Source organism: Cynocephalus volans, chromosome 13 (assembly GCF_027409185.1).
Source record: "Cynocephalus volans isolate mCynVol1 chromosome 13, mCynVol1.pri, whole genome shotgun sequence".
In the NCBI taxonomy this organism is placed as follows: Eukaryota; Metazoa; Chordata; class Mammalia; order Dermoptera; family Cynocephalidae; genus Cynocephalus; species Cynocephalus volans.
The window spans coordinates 82,636,829-82,659,838 of NC_084472.1; positions in this window are offsets into that span (position 1 = coordinate 82,636,829).

Here is a 23,010-nt window from a genome sequence, read left to right on the forward strand (position 1 = left end):
GAAAAAATCCAGGAGTGGTAACATTTGGATAAAAGAAAGAGATTATTTTGGAAAACAAGAAAAAAATTATCAGGGCTGAAGAAAAGGACTTCATATTGGAAAGTCCTATAAATTCTAAGCTGGATACTTGTAAGAAGACCCAAACCTAGATAAATCACCATGAAATTTTAGAAATTATTAATAAAGGGAAGAGCCTAAAAGCCTCTCAATAAAACCACTCACCTACAAACTCAAAATGCCAATTGCCATTAAACTTGTCATCAGAAACATTGAGCAATTGCCATCAGAGTTGCAAGGAAATCTGATTTTTAATGGAGCATCCCATACCCTATTGAAATCTCAGTCAAACATGAAAGCAAATTACAGGGATTTTCAAACACAAAGGAATTATATATTTAACTATTCATTATAAATATTTAATATGAGATATACTCCAGCAAAATGATGAAGAACACCAAGGATTAAAAGACACAGTATTAAGGAAAGAAGAAGTGTACAGTGATGGAAACTTCCAGGATGGCTGCCGTACAATGTACTAACAGGAATCTTGTTTTTCCACAGTTTGGAAATAGGAGTTCCAAGAAAGTAAAATAAATGATAAGTATGTCAAGGGAAGCCATAAGAGATGACATTTCTTATACTAAGAAATGGTATAATTTGCCAGAGACCAGCTCCAGTCGAGTTGTGGGTACCCGAAAAGGGAGAGGGAGGGTCGGCGAAAATAACAAACACAGATGGAGACCTCAATGCATCAGTATGCACGTTCTCTCTCTGTGGGCTGTCAGCGTATTGCAGCTGAAGCACAGTAGAGCATGAGACAATGCCTTTTATTTAGATTTTTCTCTGCAGGGGGGTTTTGGGTACTATTTTTGTTGTATCAGCAAGCTTAAATCAATAGTCCAAAAAGCAAGGAGGAAACTTTTTTAGAGGTCAGCACATCTTAGGTGATCAACTCGTGCTTCTTTTCCTGGAATCAGGTTTATCAGATCAGCCATCCCTTCATTGTCTTGAAGTTATCTTGTGACCTTTTTCTGTTAGCAAGCTGTGGTTAATATCCACCCTATTAACAGGGTGGGAGCCAAATGTAAAAAGAACAGTGGATATTTGAGCAGCATTATCATGCACATTTTAAGGTTATGCATTGGCTGTGGCCCTGTAATCTTGATCTAAATGTTAGTGTCCTTGTGCATAGCGCCATCCCTCACAAAACTAAGTGTACTCTTTTATTTTTCTAAGATCTATTTTTGCAGGTTTAATAATTTTACAGCATGTATTTTTATCCCAACACCTGATTCTTAATGATTTATTTAAAACTGGACACCAAGTAAAAGGAATTCTATGATTTCATGCCCATATACTTAATTTATCCCAATCATATAATTTCCCATTAATACCAACCATTCTCTTGCCATTAATATAATCTCCAGTAAATGATGTTTGCCAACTTACATTAGGCTGCAGCTCATATTTAGTCATGAGCGGTGCTTTTGAAACATATGCTGGTGTGGTCAATTTATCATAAGGGGATAATTTTGAATTGTCCAATTTACTCAGATCCTCTGTGGGAATGTTTAGTTCAATGACCGCAAAATCATTTGTGTTATTTTTATAATCTTTTGGGAATTCAGAGAACTGCCACGCTAACCAAAATATCGAAAGAGAAGGCAAAAGCCACGAAGCCGAGGCAGGAACCCTTACGGTTGTAGCAAGTGCTCGTAGCTGCGGCCTTGCCAGCAGCTCTCCCTCCAGCGGCCTTGCCAACTCGGAGAGGGCAGCCCAAGCTGACTCCTTTAGGATCCTGCCATGGCGTGGACTGCGCCAATAATTATAAGATATAAGAAAGTCATAATTAAAACCTCCAAGACAATCAAAAGCCCTATAAGGAAAACATGGTACAGATATAAAGAAACATGACATAAATTTAAGAATGATAATTTGAAGAAATGTAAAAAAAAGAATTATTTTGATCTTGATCTAGGCAACACAGCAGTGATGACATGGGACTTAAAACGAAGAAAATATAGTCCTGCCACATAACTTATCTCTGAAGAGAGCAACATTTACCTAGTCAGTCACTGAGATGCTACTTTATTAGTTTTCCACTTTTAAACTTGATTTAGTGATAAAGCATGAAGACAGTGCAGCTACAAACAGAATATAAATATTATCAAACTGGTAATGTAAAAACAAAGGTAATGCAATAATAATGTAAAAATAAAATATCTAGGAGGTATTTTTGGAGGAAGAGAAGAGACTAACAAGGTGAGGTTAGAGAGTATGACTAGAATGAAGACATTGCAAGATATGTTCTAAGTCAGTTGAAATAAAATATGGAGGTCTAAATATATTTCCCAAAATTATAATACAAAATAAATAATGATAAAATAATAACATAACTATCAAGTATGTACATTTGCAAAGAAAGAAAGGGAAACTATGGTGGTTTGAAATGAGGTAGATCCTTCTTTTCTATAGCACAGAATCAGGTGTTTTCAAAAGTGCATGAGCATGAAATGACCATATAAATTTATTTTGGGGATTTTTAAAATATTTATATTAAAAATTCTTGGAATAACTTATAATTACTTGTGTTTAAAATATTTAAATGCGTCAACAAATTTGAGCAAACATTCTGAGTGAAGATAACTAATTGCACATTAAATGCCAGATTGAGACTCAGGGTTAAAGTTGTAAAATTTAAAAAAAATAAAGAATAATTACTCTGCAGCTCCATAAAACATTTAGTTTTTATATTGCTAAAATCTATGTTAAGCCTCTTATGTTATCAACTATGATGATAAGTAGAATAGTCCTTGTGAGGACTATAAGTCCTGTAGGTGTCATCTAATCCATAAATCTATATATAACTTTTTAAATCCTAATTTGGGATCAGAGAGATTAAAAGACGCCCTAACATGTTTATATGATATATAGATAGTCTGAAGTCTATCCAAAACAGAGTTGAATGGTTCTTTCAGGAGATTATATCCTGGCTCTCTCCCTTACCAACTATGTGATCTTGGTCAAGTACTTAATTTTTTTCTAATCTCAATTCATCACCTGCAATACCAAAATAATACCAGTTCTTACCTGACAGTAATTGTGAGAGTAAAATGAATTAACACAAAGTTATTGAAAGATTTCTTGACACATAATAAGCACTCAATAAAAGTTAATTATCATCAACCTAAAGATAGAAGGAATGAGGCTTTCTGAGTTTAGCCTAGGAACAAAGGAAATAAATGGATGTCAGTAGTTCTATATCACAGCTGCCACCTCAAGCAGCTTGAAAACTAGCCTTCTAGATAGATGCAGGTACATATGAGAGAGGTAGAAGTAGAAGTGAGAGGAAAGAGAGAGAAATAAAATTTTAAAATTAAAAGTAGTTTTTCTAAAATCCTTAAAATAATGGGATACAAATAATATTTCTTTGTGTTATTGTAGACAAGGGAAAAAAAGTAGTTCTCCATCCCTGCAGACCCACCTCAATTTTGCTTTGCACCAAGACAAAGATTGCCAAAAGGAAGCCTCTAAATAGTGGTCATGAACCACTGTGGCAGTGGAGTGGCAGGAAAGACTGTAATGCCTGACAGTCTGAAATGGCAGTGATGCCCGGCTGTAGGACTGCACTATGTAGCAGAGCAGTGAGAATACCAGGAGCTAGGTGCCCTCTTCCTCTTTCTCAGCCCATCCTTTGCTCCTGCGTATTCTAAAACAAATACATTCTTTCCAGTCATACTCTCTGTGGCAACTGATGGTCCAAAACGTAATCACTGCCCAGAAACTAAATATTAGAATTTCTCGCATATTGACAGTTCTCCAAGTCTCCAAGTTAGCTCAGGAGACTTATAGGGTAAAAATGTTCTCTTTTATCTGGGATCACTAAATTTCCTTGGTAAACACACCCATGAGTTGAAATCCACGGTGTCCAACATAACTTATGTTCTAATATCAGACAAGTAACAAAAAAAAAAAAAAAAAAGAAAGAAAAGAAAAAAAAATCTATTCTACCGGGTGAAGGAATTTGCTGGAATATAATGGCTCTATAAGTTTAATTCTAAAATTAAATTCTAGTTTTAACTTTATAGTTAAATGGCTCTAAATATTTTATAACTATTAGAAACTTCACTTTGCTACTATGCCCAATTTAATTAAAATGATATACAAAAGAGAATAACAAATGCTGATGAGGATGCAGAGAAAGGGGAAGCCTCCTACACTATTGAAGGTCTGTAAATTTGTGCAGCCATTATTGAAAACAGTGTAAAATTTCCTCAGGCAACTACAGATAGAACTGCCATACAATCCAGCAAACCCACTGCTGGGTATATACCCAAAGGCCGAAATCATCCTGTCAAAGGGATACCTGAACTCCCAGGTTCATCACAGCTCTATTTACAATAGCCAAGAGTTGAAAACAACCTAAATGTTCATCATCAGATGAGTGAATAAGGAAAATGTGGTATATATACACAATGAAGTACTACTCTGCCATAAAAAGGATGAAATTCTGCCATTCACAGCAACATGGATGAACTTAGAGAAAATTATGTTAAGTGAAATAAGCCAGGCACAGAACGAGACATACTACATATTCCCACTCATAAATGGGAGCTAAATAAATAAATAAACAAATAAACAAACACATAAATAAATAAAAATGAAAAGAAAGAAAGATACTACAATCACAATAATATGTTGAACTTTCCAAAGAAGAGAGCAGAATAAAGGTTACCAGAGAAGGGAAAGGGGTGGAGATAAGGGAGGAATTAGTAAAGGGCCATGAAGAATGATTATATTGTATAATGTTGAATATACTAATTATCCTGATTTGAACATCACATATTGCACACAGGTAATGATTTTCAACTCTGTATCCTACAGATACGTACAATAAATGTTACAATAAAAAATAATAATAATTTAAATGATATACTTTCTATCAAGACTGAGCTTCAAAAGGAATGTAGTGGTAAACTCACATGTACTTTCCTCATCAAGAAAACTAAGGTTAAAGTAGTGGGCATTTTCGTCATTTTTTGAGAATACAGAGTTATGTATTTGTGCAAAATGTCCACATTTCAAAATAAACCCCAAATATCTCTTTTCAGTTAAGTCTTGCCTAAAATACAAGCCACTTGAACATGTTCTTGTCTTACCTGCATTCAGAATTTGAATATAAGTGTTGCTTGGATTCATTGAATACCATACTTCAAAAATATTTTTCTGAATAATGAAATAGAAATAATAGGCTTAAGAAATTTTAAAGCAAACAACTTTAGCCCATTTCTTACTCCTCCAAACTCCTTCTGATCACATATTTACTAAAATTTTTATTTAATCTGTTTCTATACAACATAGATAAATTTTATTATAAAAATATATTTAGGTAATAAACCTTGATTAACATCTAGGGAAAATTTTATTTACACTTCTAAACAAGGAGCCAACTTTCTTCGTTAGATACAAATCAGTATAGTTTTATATCTAAGACAAATATTTTATACTAGGCTGAAAGTGATTATTTCCTTTTAAACTTTCTCACCAAATTACCAAATCTGCTTACATAATTAGAATAGTGATATTATAGGGAAAATTAGATTTAAATAGAACACGATTCTCTCCTAGTTCATGTGTAATCTTTTGGAGAGTTTGAAGAATGAGTAACATTCTGTTTGTGCAATCTTTTGGGAAAACTTCCTGCTCTCGTTAAATTTCTGCAGATTATAGTCATGCAGAAACAAGCTTTGACTCCCCTGTCTTTGGGCAACCAAAGAGCTGACCATCTGGACTCTTGGTGTGATAAAGACTTTCAGAGAGCCAGAAAAATCCTGGCAAGTGAAAGCACATAGCTCAAATAGAATCAGAAAAATTCTCAAAGACACATTACATTCAAACATGGTTTTATAAACAACTTAGACTTTTCACACACATACACAAACAGAGACAAACACACACACCCCACTTAAAATTCCAATAGGAGGCTTTGGATTCAACAGTTAAGGATGATGATTTGGATTAACATATAATTTATCGTCCTAATCAGGACTTTTTTTTTTTTAACATGAAAGGAAGAACCACTGATTATTATGCTGGAAGCAGCATAAGCCAGGACAATCTCTAACAAATTAGGTAGTTGTCACCCTAATGGTAATGAAAGGAGAATGAAGATGTTCTCTTGGCTAAACATATCCATGAAAAGAAAAAAAAAAAAAATGATGACCAACAAATAAATTCAGGGTTGCATTTTTATGAGGTCACCTCTAAAAATAACACATTTCAATGTTCACCCTAGCTGTGATCTAACAATTTCATCTATCATGAATTTTGGCCAATTGTCCAATCCTAAAATTGGCCTCAAGAGAAAATCGCTTGCCAATAAATCATTTGGATTCTTCCTAATGTGATAGGACCAAATCCTTGACAAATGAATAATCACAAGTATAATTCCTACAGGATGAACTACACATATTAAAAAGGGAAGTATTATCTTCACAGAATTGGAGATTTATTTAAACTCAGTATTCTAAGGAAACAATTATTTCTGAGCAGCTATTCAGAAGTTTTGAGTTATTAATTTGGAATTTGGTCTCACTGTTATAGAAGACTTGGATGAATATGAATGTGATTTTTCAGTCTTCCACCAAAAAGAATCCATAGGAAGAGAAAGCTGAAGCTGTTCAGGAAGGTCATGTCTTGCTATCTGTCCTAGGGCATGAAACACCTTGGTACTCACGCTGCTGTATAAATCTAAAAGTATGAGAGAGTTAAGAACTGATGGGCAACCCCGGACGAATAAGAAACAGAAGTCAGCGAATAAAGAATCCATTTTTCATATCTCAAGTTGACAATTCTAATGTATGTTCTACTCAGCTCCTCAGAAAGCCAAGGCTGAATTCTACTTACCCACAGGAGTAAGCAAATCAGAATGTACCCTGGAACTGGCTTTCTCCCCTTCTCCATGGTACTGTTCCCAAGCCTCAACTCTTTATCTCAGGGATAACATCTCCTTGTTCCCACCTCCCCCTAAAAGAAAACATGCATTCAAACAATTGAGAAACAATTGAGAAAATACCAATTAGAATGGTAGTGGATTTCTCATCAATAACTCTGGAGGCCAGAAGGAAGTGGCATGTTTTTCAAGTGCTGAAAGAAATGGACTGTCAGCCCAGAATTCCATATCCACATCCTTCAGGAATGAAAGGGAAATCAAGACATACTCAAATGAAGGAACTCTAACAGAATTTATTGCCAGCAACCCTGCCCTTAAAGAATGGCTAAGGAATTTCTTGAAACAGAAAGTAAATGATAAAAAGAATCATGGGACATCAGGAATAAAGAACATAATAGAAAGAGTAAAAGTACGGGTAAATACAATCAACATTTGCTTTTCTCTTGAATTTTTGACTTATGTTGACAACTGAAACAAAAATCATAACACTGCCTGATAGGGGTCTCTGTGATATGCACGAAATATTTAAGACATTTATATTAAAAACGGGGGAGGACAGAAGGATGTTAAGGGAGGTAAGATTTCCATATTTCACTCAAGTATAGCCACTCTGGGAAATAATTTGGCAGTTTCTTAAAACACTAAACATACACAGCATATTACACAACAATCACACTACTGGCAATTATTCTAGAGAAATGGAAATTTACGCCCACATAAAAACCTGTACATAAATGTTTATAGCAGCTTTACTTGTAACAACAGTCAAAAACAGAATTATCAAAAATGTCCCACAATAGGTGAATGGTGAAACACACTTTGTTACGTCCACACCGTAGAATTCTATACAGAAGTTACAGAGAAACGAAGCATTGCAGGTGCAAAAACTTGCATGGACACCAAGGGCATCTGCTGAGTGGGAGAAAAAGCCAATCTCCGTAGATCATATACCAGATAATTCAACTTATGTAACATTCTCAAAATGATACTAGTATAAAGATGGAGAATAAATTAGTAGTTTCCAGGGATTAGAGATGTGGGTAGGATGTGGGAAGGGGCTAAGAGTGACAATGAAGGAGCTCCACAAGGGGTATTTTTGTGATGGAATAGTTGTGTATCTTTATTGAGGTGGTGTTTCCACAAACCTATACATTATAAAATGGAATAAAACTATATACACACATCAGATCAACACCAACCTCCTGAGTTTTACATTGTACTGTAGTTAATTAGGATGTAACCATTAGCAGAAACTGGTTGAAGGGTCCACAGGGGCCTCTCTGTTCCATCCTTTCAACTTGCTGTAAATCTCTCCACTATTTCAAAATAAAAATTTAATAAAAAGAATTCAGAAAGAGGACTCACTGTGGCAACTTCTTGTTAAACTTTATCTCAGAGTAGCAACCCATAAATACTCACTTTTTATACCTGCTATTAACTTCTTTGTACATGCTTCAGTGTCTTTCATGATGACCTGTTTCTCCCTGGACTGTTTCTCACACAAGTTACCTTCCTTTTTGATGCTTAACACCTATATCTTCGATAAGGTATTTTTTTCCTCTAACTTTTAACACTTTTTAGGAAAAACATGTTCCAGCACAGAACATATATTTCTTATTTTTATTTCATTTTATTTTATTTTGGAATGTGAGTTAATACAGAACAGCTTCTAGAACCAATTTTCCTAACAGTATTAAGCCACTAACTCCCCTTCAAAATTGCCTCAACAAAACTATTTAAAAGGTACTGTATTTTTTCAACAGATCTTATTTCCATAATTTTTAAAATTAACATTAAATGTTTTATTATGTATATAGTCTACATACATGTCAATTAACCAATAATGACATATGAACACATATATGTATATATATCTACACATATATATATCTACATTTGTGGATATACATGAGGATATGTATACATACACCCATATATATATATATATATATATATATATATCTGTATATATATATACAAATTGATGCAAATTATTGTAGCCTGTAGTGAAAATATAGTTAACACTGAGGGAAAAAAAAGTGTTTCCTGAATAATTATGTTAATCAAAAGTTTACCTTATTTGAAGGGTACTCTCAGACAGAATGCAAGTATCCAAAACATAATCAAGCTTGTGGTTCAGGGAAGAAAATAAGATAAATTATTAGTTATAATGCTAACATGTCAAAATCTTATTTCAAGGAAACCAACTCTACAACCAATCCTAGATTTAACTCGCTACCAAAGACAAAATCAAATTTCCTAAATATTAAAGCTTTAAATCTCCCCTAACCTTTCTCATATGGCATCATTTTTTAAATGTCAGAATACCACTGAGAATGTTACTTTTCTTTGAGACAATCCCAGGTGCACTAAACAGAAATCCATGCATTACTCATAATGTCTACAACTTCAGTAATGCTAGGAAGTTCTAATATAGTCATCTCAAAATACTATTCTCTCATTTAAGTTTTTCCCACAACTGTCCTGTATGTAAAGATAAATGGAATTCATTTAAATTTTTGGAGTGATATATTGTCTCTAGGGTTCTTTTGAAAATCTCTTTGCCCCTAAATACTGAAGCACTTGAAGGTAATTTGACTAACCTGAAATATTACATTCAACAACAAGAACAACAAAAAACACATACCTGAATGGGTACAAATCTTTCACCAATGTGTATAGTGATAACTGAGTTTTGAAAATAGATACAGTCATGAAGGAAAAATGCAGAAGAATGGGAAATCGAAAACCATCCTAATAAAAACAAACGAAGACAGATTGGAGCACAATATCTCATGGAAATATATTTGCCTAATCATTACTATTAAAAATGGATATAACTGTCAAAAAAAATGGTCAGGTGAAATAAACACAGGAAAATGATCTACACAACACATTTTTAAGTGGTGCTTTACAGCATAAAAACAAATCAATTCTTCCTATTATAAACTTCATGTTGCAAATCAAAAGAATATATATTAGGTTGGAATCTAAATAGCAACATATCAACTCGAAGTTTAAATTCACATAAACAGTTTGCATATTCAAAGCAAATATTGGGGATATAAAAATGAGTAAAAATCTGTTACTATATTGAAATTACCAAATACCTAGTTACTTGATGATAGAGTTTGGATGTATTGTCCTCCCAAAACTCATATGGAAATCTAATCCCCAGTATGGCAGTGTTGGGAGCTGTTTGGGTCATGGGGGTGGATCCCTCATGAATGAATCAATGCTCTCCCTAGGGGACGGGGGTAGTGAGTGAGTTCTCGCTCTATTAGCTCCCACGAGAGCTGGTTGTTAAAAGACTCTGGCACCTCCTCTCTCTCTTGCTTCCTGTCACCATGTGATCTGCTTGTACCCACATGATGCCTGCTGCCTTCCACCACGAACAGAAGCAGCCTGAGGCCTGTGCCAGATGCAGCTGTCCCAGAATTGTAAGCAAACAAACCTCTGTTCTATATAAATTACCCAGTCTCAGGTATTTCTGTTATAGCAACACAAAAACGGACTAATACAGTTGATTAATGAAGAAAAGAAATACAGATAATTGAAGAACCAGTATAATTTTCCTGAGCTTTATAACACACATAGCCACCAAATTAATAGATTTTCTCTCTATATTGAGCTGTGTGAGCAAACCCCAAGTTTACTTTTCTTTCATGTATCTTTCAGGTAAGTTTAAAAATTTTATTTGTTCATGTGGAAAACAGTCTAAGGTTCAAAATGTATCTACAAGGAATTCTATTTTGGTTCTAGGTGCTAAGCCTAACTTGTCATTTTTAAAGGAGTGTCTAACATGGGAATTTCTGGTTAAAGCTATACCATATTTGTTCAGGTGTTTATTCATGTTTATTCAGGGTATTTGTGTTTATTCAGGGTACTGTAGGGATTTTGAAGAGATGTGTATACAAACTTTTTTGCTGCGAGTATAGGAGAGATGAGAGATGTGGGAGATCACTTTGGATCCTCTCTCTCTCTCTCTCTCTCTCTCTCTCACTCTCTCTCCCCACACCCCTCCCCCATCTGTCTATTTAGAGGTGAGGGGGATTGATGGCAAGAAGGACAGCATAGAACCAGATCTGAGTCAAGAGAAGAATCTCAGATAATGATTGCCTCAAATTTATAAGCAAGAATAAAAATAAATTTCTCTTAGGTTCACTCTCATAGGAAACTCCACACTTAGATTCTTACAAAGTTCCAGATAGAGGGGGTCTACCACTGGATGAGGTCAGGAGAACAGATGGCCCCCCCTCAGGTACAAGCACAGGGGAACTTTTGAAGTCTGGGACAGGAGAATGAGACCAGCCTTCCAGATCCTCGGATCCCAAACTCTATTCATTAACTTTCAAGTAACATTCAGAGATTATAAACACTAGTCAGTTTTCCCTATAAATGTTACACATTTAGCAAAAGAAGAAATCGAATAATGAACCAAAGTACTTATTTGTAACACATTTTGAACATGTAGATGGTATAGTTAAAAATATTATTCTATTTCATTCAAATTATCTTTGTGGTACATAGTTTTCTCAACCAGTTGAAAGGTGTGGTTTTAAAGAAATCAATTTGCATTTCAGTTTCTCAACCTCTTTCAACATGTTTATGCTTGTGAACTCTCCACCTGACTCTCTGACCTAGCTCTTCTCTTACTACCTCCATTTTTCTCACTCCTCTCTGACCACACTGCCCCTCTTGTTGTTTCTCAAATATGCCAGAAATGATCACACCTTAAGATCTTTCCATAGACTCCTTTCTGCTTGGAATTCTCTTCCCCAGGAAGCATCTCCTTTAAGCACCTATTCAAATACCACAGTAAAATTGTAAACTCTTCTCCCCCCAACAGCACATCTTGGCCTCCCTCTTACCCTTCTCTACTTTTTCTTTCTTTTTCTATTTCATTTATCACTTTCTTCTATACCTTTTCATTATTTCATTCATTAGATCTGTTTTTCACCTTCTGTCTTCTCTAGCTTAATGTAAGCTTCATGAGGAAAGGGTCTTTATCTCCTTTACTCACTAATGTATCTCAATTTTCCAGAATAATTCCTGGTGCAGAGTAGGGATTCATTCGATAGAGGTTTACTGCAACAACAAATGAGTGAATGAATGAGAGAATCTGTCACCCACAGTGAATCATACTTAAAATATTAGTATAAGTACTGACGAGGAGAATGACTCTCAATGGAAAGCATATCCTTTGAAATTCACTTGTTATATTCAATAAAACTATGGGACATTTAAAAAAAAAAAAAACTTTAAAAGCCAGCTTAAAGAGGTGCATGGGGATATAAAGATTTTCCAAATTATTTTAGTTTGTACATAAGCAAAAAAATTTAAGATCACTGGCACAGGAAAAAAACTAGAAGGAAACTGGGAAAGACACTGGCAAAGTGCTCACCAATCTGTTTCCTCTTCTTTTCAAAAGACACAGCTTGACTTTATTTCCTCCAGCTTTCTTTACAGTATAGGTGTGAACATGTTACTGAGTTTTAGCCAATAAAATGTGGGAGACACTGTTGTGCATTAATTCTAGAACTAGTCCTTTAAAAAGCCCTCACTTGTGATTCTTTATGCCCTTTCTGCTCTACTGGCTTGATGCAGGAAGCATGGGGTAAACCAGGAAGCCACCTGTTCAATATGTGGCCACATGAGGTGAAGGAAGCCAGGGCCCTAGAATCACTGCCATCATGAATACCCATTTAGACTTCATATAAATATGAAATATACTTCCCCTGTTTTAAATTCCTGATCATTTGTGGTTCATGTATTATGGTAGCTAGTAGTACTTTAAGTAATATAAAAATGTTCCCACTACGCTAAATAGGAAACGATTTCCTTCAGAAACTAAATTTCTAGCATGATGAAACATGCAAAATCCAGATGGAAGTCTGATATACCAAAAGGTATAAAAGATATTTTTGGTTGCAATGCAAGATCACATATGGTGAAGACTTCAATGCATGTTTCTAACAGGCCTCCTCTCATCTTTAGAACTCAGCTGACATTTTTGTGATAGGAAGAATAGTTGGATTGTTTGAAAGAACTTGCCTCAGAAGGGATGTGACAGTGAGCTTACTGGTGAATAGAGAAGATCTTTATTGTACCATTATGGGACTGTTTTTAAAAGGCTCTACATTCTTTGTAAAATTCCTTTTTGAATCAGATTTGGTTTTTAGCAATTTTTTACCTAAACTCAACCAGTAGAATTTGATTCTAATCATTACATAGGTCCATCATATAAAAAAAGCCCTCAATAGTGATTTTTTTTCAGTTTCAATAAGTTTTAACAAGACAAATAACAAACAAGTCTTTGATTTTGTAAAAAAAAGACTTGAAAAATAATAGACTCCAAAAATAATGCATTTATAATCTGATTCATCTCTAACCTCAGAAAAGTTTTAAATATGTATTCTTCTAAAAAGTCATAAATTCACATCCTAGAATAGGAACATCTGTGAAACACTAAATTATTTTTCTTTATATTTGCTGGTGCAAAATTAGAGAATGGTCAAGCCACTTAAATTACCAGCTGCTTGTGAGGATGTTAACGTGATATACTTAACCGGTGCTTTCATCTAGAGACATTGTATATTTTTGTCACCTTAAATAACTATACCCTCTTCAGTATATAAGGAAGAATATTTTAAATAGTGGCATACTAGGTTATAACATTTATCTGTCATTTTTCCATATTATTTATCCTCAAAATAGTTTGCTTTTTTATATCAAAAGGATATGAAAGGATAATTGGTCCCATAAAGAAGTAATGATTTATATCAGTAAAAGCAATAACAGTAAAGAATAGTGTAGAATCTCAAGGAACAGATGCCTCTGCCTATAATGTCTCTCTTTCCCTCCATTTATTACCAAAAGCTCATACCTCCACTTTTGTAATCACCCCCTTTTCCCTCTATACACATAATCACTGCTTTTGTACTTCCTGAGATGTTAGTTTGTACATTAATTTTAGCATTTACATAACTGTGTTATAATTACCTACTTACATTTCTGACCTGTTTGACCAATTGTCAATTCACACATTCTTCTTCCTTGCATCTCAGTACTTTATAGGCTTGCATACAGCAGTTTCTTAACCGATATGTGTTAAAGGAGAGATTTTTTTTTCTCTCAGGAAAGCAATTTTATGCCACTGGACAAATTAAAGTACAAAATTAGATTTCAAAAGCTCTATTCTCCCATATAATTAAAGGTATTTCTGAAAAAATTAATGTTTATACATGAAAAACAGTGTTTGTACAAAATTCAAAATCTGTTAGCTGCAGAATAAAAACAAACTAAATAACATCAATGTCCAGAGTTCAATCTCGGTGCCAGCCAGCCACAAAAACAAACAAACCAAAAAGCAAGCTTGAAAGTTGTATGGAGTGCATCAAAGAATGAGTCAGTAGTTGGGACCAGAGCCAAGTCAAAAGACCTAGAAAGTAAAGTTCATAAAAAGGGGCCTTAGACGGAGATTGTAGAATCAATAGCAAAGTCATGAGTATTCATAAGCCATGAAATTAAGCAGAAGCAACAGACAAGAAGGGAGAAAGATATTCATTAGTAACAAGAGCATTGAAACCAAAGAGAAAGAACAACCAAGGAGAGAGCAACAACTACACAAAAGTGTAGCATCATTAAAGTGAAGAGCATAGACCTGCTGTTGGGAGAGAGACTGGTTGCTAATGTGACACTGTACACAGAAAAATGCTCTTGTTCCTACTTTCCTTAATTCCCATCACATCCTTAGAATAAAATCCCACCATTTAAGCTGAACAAAGTACACTTCTGTTTCTTAAAACCTAAAAGATCTTAACAAAATATATTGGTATAATAAGAACTTAATTCAGTGTGTCTTTTCTACCTACTTCCATAAAAAAGTACCAAGCCCTTTGATATTCTTTTTCCTAGGAAAACAAGGTTCTATGTCTTCCATTTGGTTCTACTGCAGTTAGGAAGCCGAACACGTTTTACTCTTCCCTTCACCTCACAGTCCACACCTGGTTTCCAAATTCTGACAATTCTACTGTGTTATTTATCTCAAAATAGTACCATGATCTCCATTCCTGTTTACATCTTTTTTCTTTTTCACTTCGATCTTCCTAAGAGAATTTATTCTTTCTTTGCTCTAATCCTAAAATATTTTTTAAAAACAAACAAATACTAGTTGACAATAACTATGGCTGAGTAGTACACATACAAAAGTGACTAAGATAGGTCTGTGACATAAAGATGTCCCTAATTTATTATGGAAGAAATAGATTTGTATGGAATTAACCATTAAGAATTGAAATGTATTTTTAAGTCCATGAACTAAGTTTTCCCTGAGGAAAAGTTGGGAGAAAAATTGATTCTGTCAGGATGATACTATGAGCTCAAAGAAAACATGACACTGAGAGACAATGAAAGGTAAAATGTCATCATTGGTGATATACACACTTCTTCCAGATTAGTTATTCTGAGTAGTAGCACTTTCACTGAAATAAAATGAAATAAAAATTCAGTTCAAAAAAGAAATCAAAAATAATTTAATCAAAGGTTGCTTGGTGGTGGGCAGTCGGAATTTGAGGCCAACAGATGTAAACTGTTGCCCAAGAAGGGTCTTTGAGGGCCCGTGGTATCTTTCAGTCCTTCCTGTCAGAGAAGGAAAATGAGTGGCCCCATTGGAAGCTGAGTTTGGGGTAATGCGGGTGGCAATGCAGAGTGAGGACTCGAGGTCACTTTCAGACCATTCTGCTCACTGTTCCAGATTCCTACAATGTTCTGGGCATTAAATACGTAGTAATGGACAAGAGAAAGATTCCTACTCCCATGGAACTCACAGTTTAGGGAAGGGAGGGGAGAATTAAAACTACGTAGAGAACAAAATTATTCACAAATTGTGATAAGGGCTATAAAGGAAGAGAGAGTTCTGTGGGAGAGAGTAATAGGAGTGGACATCCTTATACAGATGGCGGGAAAGACCTTTTAAATATGATGAGCACGAATTAGCCATGCAAAATGAAGAGAATGGCATTCTAGTCAGAGAGACAGTCTCTCCTGACACTGAGGGAGAGAAGCCTGATTCCACTGAGTTAAGTTGATCAAAGTGAGGAATTCTTCCTAGACCCTGCATAAGAAGAAATATGGAGAAGTGACTAGATGAATTGCTAGGGCTAATGAAGTTTCATCATCATCATCATCATCACCACCACCACCACCATCATTTTTGTGGGTGGAGGAGGCATTGTTTGGAAGAAATGTAAACAGTATTTGCAGAGTGAAGAGAAAGAAACCATAGGGAGGCTTGATCAGTAGAGGGTTTACAATTTGACTTTGACAACATCAGACACTCACTCCTCAGGGACTACACAAGTGCATTAGCTTCTCCCTCAAGGCCTGCTTCTGGTTTCGAGCTGTACCAATCTTCTTGGGCTCCCATGACTGGCTGTAGCAGGGACCTAGGCTTCACTATTCTGCACCCCGTGCCTGCTCTCCTCCATATGCATGCCTCTGGTTCACTTTAACCATACCATTTCCTAATTTTTTTCTCTGCAAAGTCTTCATCAGAACTTGCCTCTTGGTGGAGAGGAAGAGGGGAAAAGGAGGAATTGGTAAAGGGACACGAAAATCAACTACACTGTATATTGACAAATTTATTTTATTTTATTTTATTTTTATTTTACTTCTCAAAATACATTGTACTTGATTTTCATGCACCTTTACCCGTTCCTCTTCACCCCTCATTCCCCCCCCCCCCACACACACATTGTATCTGTGCACTTGGCTAAATAGTTCAAGGAATTTTTGTGGTTATTCTGTATATCGACACATTTTTAAAAAATTTTTTTTAATTATAAGAAAAAGGAACTTGCCTCTCATTTCCCCTATTATCATATCAAATCTATATGTTTAAGTTTTTTATCCTAATTTATCACATAGACAAGGAATTTAAAAGAATTAACTCTTGTTTAAGTGATGGGGAAGAAGTGGAAAAGAAAGAATAAAATGGAGAGCAGTAGGAAGGAGAGATAAAAGCGACCAGCCTGAATTTCAGTGAAAATCAGGCAGTGCCTCTAGTCGCCGATCCCTGGTCATGCATTAAAAACAAGAGCGCTTCTCTGAGCTGTAATATTTAGTGTCAATCTAGTTCCTATTTTATGGAAGAAAAGTTTTAAAACCACTTCTGTAAAGATGATTTTCTAGTTCTACATAGTAGCTAAATGACAACATCTTTGATATATGCAAATTTCTTTCTTGGTAAAATACCAAGAATGTGTTCATGCCATTTTAAAAATTAATGGTGTTATAGAAAAGGAAGCAAGTGTTGGTGGGGATATAAGTTGGAAAACTGTCCAAAGCCAGCTTATTTAGGAGAATGTGAAACCATCTAGTGTTTTTCATCTTCAAGCAGGCTAACAAATAAATCCCCAGACATAAAACTCGATTTTTATTTCAAAGGTGCCAGGAGTAGATATTATAATCCTTATTATAAATAAGCTTGCACTAGATTGTAAAATGGAAAAGAACGACCAAGCCAATAAATGCAGAAAAAGTTGTGCCAGCTTAACCTTCAGAGAGGAATTACAGGAAAGATAGTACTGAAACAGAAAACAGCAAGTTACATTTTAAAGATTAAAGAAATATAATCTCATTTGTTTGTTTTTTCTTTTGTTTTCTGTGCTTTTGGGGTCTTATTCATAGTCTTTGCCCAGCCCTACTTCCTGAAGTGTTTTCTCTATGTTTTCTTCTAGGAGTTTTATAGGTTCAGGTCTTGTATTTAAGTCTCTATTCTATTTTGAGTTGATTTTGTTACATGATGAGAGGTACGGATCTAGTTTCATTCCTCTGCCTGTGGATGTCCAGTTTTCACAGCACCATTTATTGAAGAGGCTGTCCTTTCCTCAGTGTACGTTCTTGGTACCTTTGCCGAAGATTAGTTGGCTGTAAGTATGTGGTTTGATTTCTGGATTTTCTATTCTGTTCCATCGGTCCACATGTCTGTTTTAATGCCAGTACCATTCTGTTCTGGTTACTATAGCTGTATTAGTCCATTTCTGTTGGTTTTACCATAAATACTTGGAATTGGGTAATTTGTAAGAAAATGAAATTCATTGTTTACAGTTTTGGAGGTTGGGAAGTACAAAGTCCAGAGAACACATGCAGTGAGGGCCTTGTCCTAGTGGTGACGGCAGCAACTCAGGGTAACACATGGTGAATATGATGGAGCAGAGAGAGAGGCTCTCATGTGCTCTCCTTTTAAACCCTCAGAACTACACCCATAACTACCATTAAACCATCAACTTAGTACCCTCTTCAAGGCCTCACTTTTCAATTACCGTAATGGGATTTCCCACCCTCAACAGTTACAGTGGAGATTAAGTTGTGATGAGATATTCAATCCAAGGCATTCTGCCCCTGGCCCCCCAAAACTCATGTCATTTTCACATACATACACATTAATTTCATCCCCAAAGTCTTAACTTGTTTCAACTCAAAGGCCCAAAGTCCCATCTGTGAAATCAAAAGAAGTTATCTACTTCCAAGATACAATGGTGGGACAAACATAGGGTACATATTCCCATTCCAAAAGGGAGAAATAGGCCAAAAGAAAGGGATAACAGGACCTAAGTGACAGAGTGTGGATGTGTTGTCCCCTCCAAAACTCATGTGGAAATTTGATCCCCAATGTGGCAGTGTTGGTAACTGATTGAGTCACGGGGGAAGATCCCTCATGAATGGATTAATGCTCTCCCTGGGGGAGAAGGGGTAGTGAGTAAGTTCTCCCTCTATTAGCTGCCATGAGAGCTGATTGTTTAAAGGACCCTGGCACCTCCTCTCTCTCTCCTGCTTGCTTCCTCTCTTGCCATGTGATCTGCTTGTACCCACCAGCTGCCTGCCACTTTTCTGCCATGAGTAGAAGCAGCCTGAGGCCCATGCTAGATGCGGCTGTCCCAGAATCAGAAGCCAAATAAACATCTCTTCTTTATAAATTACCCAGTCTCAGGTAATTCTGTTATAGCAACACAAAATGGACTAAAACACTAAGCAAATCTGAAACCCAGCAGGACAGGCATTAAATCTTATAGTTGGTGAGTCATGTACCTTGACTCCATGTTTTACATCCTCTGCATGCTGGTGTGGGGTTTGGGTCTCCAAGTCCTTGGGCATATCCACTCCTGTGGCTTTTCTGGTTACAGGCCGTGCTTCAGCTCTTGCAGGCTGGTGTTGCATGCTGTCATCTCTACAGTTCTGGGGTCTCCATGGAGGTTCCACTTTCACAGCTCTGCTAGACATGGCACTTTTGGAGTTTTCTGCTGCAACTCTGACCCACATTTCTGCTCAGCATTGCTTTAGTGAAGGCTGTCTGTGGTGACTCCACCCTTGCAACAGATCTCTTCCTGGGCCGGCCCCCAGGCTTTTCCATACATCCTTTGAAATCAGGGTGGAGTCTCCCAAGCCTTCAGAGCTCTAGCATTCTGTGAACCTGCAGTTCTAACACCAGGTGGATGCCACCAAGCCTTCCAGCTTTTATCTTTCAGAGCTACAGGTCCAGCCACACCTGGAGTAATTTAGCCAAAGTTGGAGCAGCTGAAGCAGCTGGAGTGCTGGTGTGTGGAGCAGCCACTACAGGTGGCCCTAAGCAGGAGGCCATAGAGGGCACCTCAGCCTGTTCCCCATGACCATCTGTTTCTGTAGGCCTCTGAGCCTATCGTGGAAGACGCAGCCTCCAACATCTCTGAAATGCGTTCAAGATTTTCTTTCCTTCTCTTGATAATCCCTTTCTTCTGCACTAATCTCGTTAGCAAATGGTTGCTGGGCTACACTATTGTATTGTTCTCCTGAAAATGCTCTGTTTCTGTGCCACATGGCCAGACTGCACATTTTTCAGATCTTTATGCTCTGTTTTCTTTAATTATAAACTCTGGCTTTATGTGATGCCTTTGCCACAATAATTCAGCATAGGTTGTTACAAGTAGCCATTAAGCTTCCCAGATGTTTTGCTGCTTAGAAATTTCTTCCACCAGATACCCTGGGTCAGCACCTTTAAGTTCCAAATTCCATAATACTTCTGGCCATGAACAGAATGCAGCCAAATTCCTTGCCAGTAAGGGTAAACTTTGCACCACTTTGCAATAAACCCCTTCTCATTTACATCTGAGATCTTCTCAGAATGGCTTTTACTATTACATATTTCTATCAGCATTCTGGTTGCCACCAGTTAACCAGTCTCTAAGATGTTCCAAACATTCCTCAACAGCATCTAGGCTTTTCTTAGCCTGTTCCTCCAAATTCTTCCATCCTTTCCTCAACACCCAGTTCCAAAGCTGCTTCCACATTTTCAAGTATTTGTTATAAGGGTACCCCACTTCTCTGATACCAATTTTCTGCATTAGTCCGCTTCTGTTGCTTATGATAAAATACCTGGAACTGGTAATTTATAAAGAAAACAAAATTTATTGCTTACAGTCTTGGAGGCTGGGAAGTCCAAAGGCCAGGGAACACATGTGGTGAAGGCTTTGTCCTGGTGGTGACTACAGCAACTCAGGGTATCACATGGTGAATATAATGGAGCAGAGAGAGAGAGAGACTCTCATGTGATCTTCTTTTAAAGCTCTCAGAACCACTCCCATGACCACCATTAAACCATCAACTTAATACCCTCTTCAAGGCCCCACCTTTCAGTTGTCATAATAGGATTTGCCACCCTCAACAGCTACGGTGGGGATTAAGTTTTGTGGGAACATTTAATCCAAGGCAATAGCTTTAACATATAGTGTAAAGTCAGGTAGTGCAATGCCTCTGGCTTTATTTATTTATTTATTTATTGGCTTAGGATTGCTTTGGCTATTCGGGGTCTTTTCTTGTTCCATATGAATGTTAAGATTGTTTTTTCTATTTCTGTGCAGAATGTCATTGTTTTTTTATGGAGAATGCATTGAATCTGTAGATTGCTTTGGGTAGTATGGACATTTTCACACTCCTAATTCGTCCAATTCATGAACATGGACTGTCTTTCCACCTTTTCTGTCCTCTTTAATATCTTTCAGCAGTAGTTTATAGCTCTCATTGTAGAGACCCTCCTTGATTAAATTTATTGCTAGGTATTTTATTTTTTGGTAGCTATTGTAAATGGGCTATCTTTCTTGATTTCTTTTTCTGCTAGTTTGTGTTTGGAGTATAAAACGCCTCAAATTTTTGTACATTGATTTTGTATCCTACAACTTCACTGAATTATTTTATCAGCTCTAAGAGTATTTGGTTAGAGTCTTTAGGTTTTTCTATATATAAGATCATGTAATCTGCAAACAGGGATAATTTCACTTCATTTTTTCCAATTTTAATGTCCTTTCTTTCTTTTGCCTGATCATTAGGGCATGTACTTCTAATACTGTATTAAATAGGAGTGGTAAGAGTGGCATCCTTGTCTCGTTTCTGTTCTTAAAGGAAAAACTTTTCCCCATTCAGGATGATATTGGTGTTGGGTTTCTCACATATGGCTCTTATTGTGTTGAGGTACTTTCCTTTTATACATAATCTGTTGAGAATTTTTATCATAAAGGGGTGATAACTTTGTCAAGTGCTTTTTCTGTGTCTACTGAGATATCACATGATTTTTGTCCTTGATTTTAATATGGTATATCAGATTTATTAATTTGTGTATTTTGAACCATCCTTGCATCCCTAGGATGAATCCCTCTAGATCATTGTGTATAATATTTTTGATGTGCTGTTGTATTCTGTTTGCTAATATTTTGTTGAAGATGTTTGCATTTGTGTTCATTGGAGATATTGGCATGTAGTTTTCTTTTTTTCTTGTATCTTTGTCTGATTTTGGTATCAGGGTGATGCTGGCCTCATAGAATGAAGTTTGGAGAATGGCTTCTGTTTCAATTTTTTGTAATTGTTTGAGAAGGATTTGTGTTAATTCTGCTTGAAAGGTTTAATATGAAACTAGAAAGCTTTTGCACAGCAAAGGAAACAATCAACAGAGTGAGAAGATAACTCACAGTATGGGAGAAAATATTTGCAAACTATACATCTGACAAGGTATTAATATCCACAATATACAGGAAACTCAAACAACTTAACAATAAAAAAACAAATAATCTGATTAAAAAATGGGGAAAGAAGCTGAATGGGCATTTCTCAAAACAAGACATACAAATGGTCAACAAGTACTTGAAAATAGTACTCAACATCACTAAACATCAGGGAAATGCAAATCAAAACCACATTGAGACATCATCTCACCCCCATTAGACTGACCATTGTTAAAAAGGCAGCAAATAGGGCCGACCCTGTGGCGCACTCGGGAGAGTGCGGCGCTGGGAGTGCAGCAGTGCTCCCGCCACGGGTTCGGATCCTATATAAGGATGGCTGGTGCGCTCACTGGCTGAGTGCAGTACTGCCGGTCACACAAAGACAAAAAAAAAAAAAAAAAAAGGCAGCAAATAACAAATGATGGCAAAGGTGCAGAGAAAGGGGAAACCTTCTACACTGGTCATGGGTTTGTAAATTAGTACAGCCATTGCAGAAAACAGTATGGATGTTTCTCAAACAGCTATAGATAGAACTACCATGCAATCTGGCAATCCCACTATTGAATATATACCCAAAGGAATGGAAATCATCATGTCAAAGGGATACCAGCATTCCCATGCATATTGCAGCTCTGTTTACAATAGTCAAGACACTGAACCAACCTAAATGTCCATTGATGGACGACTGGACAAAGAAAATTAGGTATATATACACAGCGGAATGCTACTCAGCCATAAAAAAAATTGAAATTCTGCCATTTACAGCAACATGGATGAGCTTGGAGAAAACTGTGTTAAGTGAAACAAGGTCAGGCACAGAAAGAGAAATACCACATGTCCTCACTCACAAGTGGGAGCAAAGAAAGAAAGAAATACCACAATAACACGTTGAACTTTCAGAAGGAGAAAACGGAAATGTGGTCACTAGAGGCAGGAAAGGGGAGAGGTCTCGAGAAGGTGGGAACAGGGGGTTAGTGAGAAATTGGTTAAAGGACACAAAGAATAATCATGTTTTATAATGGTGAATAT